The sequence below is a fragment of the Phyllostomus hastatus genome, unplaced genomic scaffold (genome assembly GCF_019186645.2).
Source record: "Phyllostomus hastatus isolate PE091 unplaced genomic scaffold, TTU_PhHast_1.1 phas_scaffold_1066, whole genome shotgun sequence".
NCBI classification, from domain to species: Eukaryota; Metazoa; Chordata; class Mammalia; order Chiroptera; family Phyllostomidae; genus Phyllostomus; species Phyllostomus hastatus.
Window position 1 is genome coordinate 14,388,494 of NW_025334004.1, and position 6,210 is coordinate 14,394,703.

At 42.1% G+C, this 6,210-nt stretch overlaps 1 non-coding gene across 1 annotated transcript; it reads right to left on the reverse strand.

The window, feature by feature from the left end:
• Positions 1–3,891: 3,891 nt before the first annotated feature.
• Positions 3,892–4,036, reverse strand: LOC123829183. The gene has a single exon (XR_006787569.1). It is a non-coding gene; the product is annotated as a small nucleolar RNA SNORA57 (small nucleolar RNA).
• Positions 4,037–6,210: the final 2,174 nt, after the last annotated feature.

A 6,210-nucleotide genomic window follows, 5' to 3' on the forward strand; every position in this document is an offset into this window, starting at 1 on the left:
TACCAGTGTCTCCTTCCATAAACAATTGCTTAGTATAGTAGAGGACACACCCGACAGGAACCTAGCAGCCAAAGTAAAACAATACTGTGTGTCCCTGGGTGAATGGCTTAACCCTTTCTTTTCTTTTTGAGTGATTAATTGATTTTTTAAAAGATTTTATTTATTTATTTATTTATTTACTTTTAGAGACAGGAAGGGAGGGAGGAAGAGAGTGAAACATCAGTGTGTGAGAAATACATCGATCGGTTGCCTCTTGCACGCCCCCAACTGGGGACCTGGCCTGCAACCCAGGCATGTACCCCAAATGGGAATCAAACCAGTGACTTTCTGGTTCACAGGCCAGCACTCAATCCACTTGAGCCACACCAGCCAGGGCTGATTGATTGATTTGAGAAAGAGAAGAAGAGCGGGGAGAGAAACATTGATTTGTTGTTCCATTTATTTATGCATTCATTGGTTGATTCTTTTATGTTCTTTGACCCAGGGTGAACTGCAACCTTGGGGTGTCAGGACCAACCAGAGCAGCTTAATCCTGTATTAGTCCCAACTTCTTCAGAATAATGGGGATAGTGATCCCTGCTTTTCTAATTCCTCCAGGGATATTGCAAGGATTCCATGATATGTGACAACAAGCTGAGGACTATAAACCATTCCTCAAAGTGGGTTGTTTGAGCCTAAAACTAAAGCAATAAAAGGGACATGGTTTTATGGTTGAAGTTACCTAGTAGAATAACTGCAGTTCAGGTATATTAATTATCTCTTGCTGGGTAACAATTTACTGTCAAATTTAGCATGTTTTTTAAAAAAATATTTTATTTATTTATTTTTAGAGAGGGAAGGGAAGGAGATAGAGAGAGAGAGAAACATCAATGTGAGGTTGCTGGGAGTCATGGCCCGCAACCTAGGCATGTGCCCTGACTAGGAATTGAACCTGTGACACTTTGGTTCACAGCCCGCGCTGAATTCACTGAGCTACACCAGCCAGGGCAAATTTAGCATCTTAAAACAACAAACTTGTATTATCTCATGCAGTTTCTCAGAGTCGGGAGTTCAGGTGTGGTTGAGAGGGTGGTTTTGGCTCGGGTCTTCCACAAGGCTGTAGACTAGCTGCTGTCCAGGTCGACAGCCATCGCAAGGTATGACTGGGGCTAAAGAGTTTGCCTCCAACTTAACTCTCATGGGTGTTGATAGGCCTCAGTTCTTCAATGGCTGTTGAACAGAGGCTTCAATTTTTTTTTAGGATTTTATTTATTTACTTTTAGAGAGAGTGGAAGGGAGGGAGAAAGAGAGAGAGAGGGAGAAACATTGAAATGCCAGAGGCACATGGGTTGGTTGCCTCTCACCCCCACCCACTGGGGACACCCTGACCAAGAATCTAACTGCAACCCTTCCATTTGTAGGCCAACACTCAATCCACTGACAGAGGTTTCAATTTTTTGCCACATGGGACTCTCCATTGGGCTGCTCACAACATGGCATATTGCTCTCAGAAGAGTAGTAGTGTAAGATATGAGAGAGAGAAAGAGCCGGGGCACCTGGGAGTGGGGCTGGGGGAATGAAAATAAACACCCAAGCTGAAAGCCTGTCTTTTCCCTGGCTGGCGTAGCTCAGTGGATTGAGTGCGGGCTGTGAACTAAAGTGTCGCAGGTTTGATTCCCAGTCAGGGCACATGCCTGGGTTGCGGGCCATGACCCCCAGCAACCGCACATTGATGTTTCTCTCTCTCTCTTTCTCCCTCCCTTCCCTCTCTAAAAATAAATAAATAAATAAAATCTTAAAAAAAGAAAAAAGATTGCCATTAAAAAAAAAGAAAAAAAAAAAAGAAAGCCTGTCTTTTTATAACCCAGTCTTTGAAGTGCTATATCATCACTTTTGCCTTCTACTATTGGTCACACAGACCAATCCTGGTGTATAATATGGGAGGGACTGACATAAGAGTGTGAATAACAGGAGGCAGGGATTATTGGGGGCCATCTGGGGAACTTCCAGCTACACCAGGGCTGGTCCTCAGTGTTGCAGGTCTGGAGATTCAGTGAATCATAATTCATCAGATGCAGGAGACTGACTCACACAAATTAAATACACATGAAACATTATTTTGGCACTACTCTCCCTCCCTCTTTTCTAGAACTGTTTAGTTAAACTGGTCTTCCTTTTGAACACAACAGATGTGTTCCTACTTCAGAGCCTGTGCATTGGCTGTTCTTACCACATAATGTCCTCTTTTTTAAGATTTTATTTATTTATTTTTTAGAGAGAAGAGAAACATCAGTGTGAGAGAGAAGGTTGCCTTTTGCATGCCCCCATTGGGGAACCTGCCCTGCAACCTAAGAACATGCCCTGACCAGGAATCCAACTGGTGACCTGTAGGTTCGCAGGCTGGAGCTCAATCCACTGAGTCACACCAGCCAGGGCCAAAATGTCCTCTGAATGGAAGGTTTTCCTTGTGATTTAGATCTTACTTCAAGTATCTCCCCCTTGGAGACCTTACCTGATCACACCATATAAAACTGTTCCCTCTTGCTCTGGCTGGTGTGGCTCAGTTGGTTGGGCAATGCCCCACAAACCAAAAGATTGGAGGTTCAATGCCCAGTCAGGGCACATGCCTAGATTGAGGGTTTAGTGTTGTCAGAGCACGTGTGGGAGATGTTTCTCTCCCTCTTTTTCTCATTCCCTTTTCCTCTAAATAAATAAAATTGTTCCTTTTTATCTTTTACTCTCTCCATCCCATTTATTTTCTGATAGTACCTAATAAAGCCTTTTGAAATTATTTTTGACTGTTTACTAGGAGATTGTCACTCAACTAGAATGTGAACTTCATTAGAGAGGGTTTTTTATTTTTTTGTTGTTTTTTTGGTCTGATTTGCTATTGCTGTATTTCCAGTGCCTAACACAGAGCCTGGCACATAGTAGGCACTAAATAAATAAAGCAGAACGCTCATTTGTTAATTGATACTGACAAATACAAATTATGTGAACTTGGAATTTTGTTTCTCTTGATTACCATTCTTTCTCCCCATGGAAAATGATATGGGAAGTCAGTTATTATAATCAGATGAGTCTGGTGAGCATGGAGTTGAGCAAGGACATGTGATTGGAGGTGCCAGTGTTTGGTGGCCTATGTCTCTGAGGTTTTCCTTCATGGCCCTTAGGAATGCATCTGCCAAGGAGAGTAGCAGCCACAACACCTCTGTCTCAGTGGCACTGAAGACTGAGAGGTATGCCCCAGCCCATGTGGCTCAGTTTGTTGGGAGTCAGCTGGTAAACCAAAAGGTCACAGTTTGATTCCTGGTCAGAGGACATGCCTGGGTTGTTTTGGTCCCCAGTTGGGGTGTGTACAAAGGGCAGATAATCGTTCTCTTCCTCTCTTTCTCCTTCCCTCCCCTTCTCTCTAAAATAAAAACAAAAAAAATAGAGACCGAGAGATATATTCTTATCTTTTTGAGTAGATTCCATGCAGACACCATATTTAGGTGAATATTTTGTTTTGTTAGATGCTGAACAAAGCAAAAAGGCCACAACTTTCTGCCTTAACATGAATCTTCCAAAAGCCCAATCACCATGATAATGACCATAATTCATGCCCAAATCACCAACATTTATAGGTCATCTTTTAGACTATGTTTCTTCCACAGACGAAGAAATGTGTTATGTTATCTATTCTTACTGATTTCCCATAGGCAAATAATTTCTAAGTTTATTGGAAACTTTATTGTTGCCCTCATAGGACTATTTTATACAGAAAATTGTGAACAGATTCAGTTTCTGAATTTGTGGCTTTTTAAACAAATTTAAAACTGATTTTATAGAGAGGAGAAAAATATTTATTGTTCCACTTATTTATGCATTCATTGTTTTTTCCTTTTCTTTTCCATGGTTTATTCTTTTTACCAGTGTCCCGGCGCTTGAGGACAGAACCGGAGGACTGGAAACCATCAGCACTGAAGACATGACGCTGAGGGGGCCGGAGCCCCTTCCCACTGCCTCCATACATTACAGGGACCATGATTTATTCTTATATGTGCCCTGACCAGGGATCAAATCCACAACTGTGGCACATCTGTCGATGTTCTAACCATTGAGTACCCGGCCAGGGCTGAATTTGTGGCTTTTAAAGCCTATTTGGGAAGACAAAATTAACTTACCTGAAAGATTATGAAACTAACTGAAAGGCAGTTGTATTTGTGTGCCCAGGATGCCATAACACAATACCACAGACTAAAGGGCTTAAACAACAGACATTTATTTTTTCACAGCCCTGGGGGTTAGAAATCCAAGATTAAGGTGCTGGCAGTGCTGGTTTCTGGTGAGACCTCTTCCCTGTCTTAAGTTGTTGCTTCCTCTTCTGACACCAGATCTATGGGATTAGGCCTCCACTTTTATGATGTCATTTAACTTTACCTCCTTAAATGCTCTATCTCCAAATACAGTGATATTGGGAGTATGTCCCTTCAATATATGAATTTTGCCTGGTGCGGGTGGGGTAGGCACAATTCAGTCCATAACAGAGGCCCTCTCCTTTCATGAAACTTTTGTAGGAATGTGTGTGTGTGTGTGTGTGTGTGTGTGTACATATACACACATATGCATGTATACATATATATTTAAATATTTTATTTATTTTTAGAGAGGGGGAAGGGAGGGAGAGAGGGAGAGATACATCAATGTGTAGGTTACCTCTGTATGCCCCAAGCAGGGACCTGGCCCACAACCCAGGCATGTGCTTTGACTGGGACACAAACAGGCAACCCTTTGGTTCACAGGCCAGCACTCAATCCACTGAGCAACACCATCCAGGGCTTATTTTTACTTTTTTATGTTTTATTGTTTAGGCTGTTACAGTTCCAATTATTTCACACCCATCCACCCAGCCCACCCCACTAAATGTTTATTTGATTTTAAGAAGGGAGAGGGAAAGAGAAAGAGTAACATCGATTGATTGTTCCATTTATTTATGCATTCATTGGCTGATTCTTTATATGTGCCCTTATGGGGGATCGAACCTGCAACTTTCACTTATTGGAATGACATTCCAAATGATCACCCAGTGGAGGATGTGGGAATATATGTTGATGCAACCTTCCTGAAGGACAATTTGGCATTATCCACCAAAATTTCAAATGCATACATCTTTAACTCAGCAATTTCTTTTTAAGGAAACTATTCCAAACAAAAGTGCAAATATATGTACATGTACACATGTACAAGAATGTTCACTGTAACTTCATTTGTAATAGTGAAAAACTGGAAATATTTATAACAAGTAATGATATATCCATATAATGGAAGGGGTACTAAGATCTCAGTAAATATTTGGGTAATGAATGAACTAACAGTGCTACATGAAAAAAAAGCAAGTTGTAGAACTATACATATGGAATGGTCCTTTTTTAAAAAAAGATTTTGTTTATTTTTTAGAGAGGGCAAGAGAGGGAGAGAGGAAGAGAAACATGAACCCACTGCCTCTGGCCCCCCAACCGGGCACCTGGCCAGAAACCTAGGAATGTGCCCTATGTGAGAATCAAACCTGCGACCTTTAGGTTCAGCCTTTCAGTTTGAAGGTCAGCGCTCAACCCACTAAATCAGGGGTCCCCAAACACCGGGGCCGCGGACTGGAACAGATTCATGGCCTGTTAGGAATCAGGCCACCAGGGTAGCTCTCCGGAGCTCTGCCTCCTGTCTAGCCCTCCTGGCCCCCCACCACCCAGTCCTTTGCAGGAGGTGTGCAGAGGCAAGCAAGTGAAGCTCGCCTGAGCTCCACCTCCAGTTTCCCCCTCCGCCCTCCCCCGCCCCCGTTAGTGGAAAAACCGGTCACTGGTGCCAAAAAGTTTGGGGATCGCTGCACTAAACCACACCAGCCAGGCCACAGAATGGTTCTATTTTTAAACAACAGAAGAAGAAGAAAGAAGAAAGAAGAAGGAGGACCAATGCGTAACCCTATAGATTTTTAGATTCATGGGAAAAGTGTGGATGTATACACACTGAAGGTGACAAGGGTTAAATCTGCAGGCCAAGTGTATTTTTTTACTTTATATAGTTTTGCATTCTTTGAAATGATTTTTAAACTTTTGTAATAAAACCTTTTTTAAAAAATAGGAAAACAATATGAAGTAACTTCTAAATGGCAAGTGAGTGATTAGTAGAGATAGTGATCGACTGTAGAAGTACAGAGAGGGATCACGATTGGCTGGGATGATCAAAAAAGGCTTT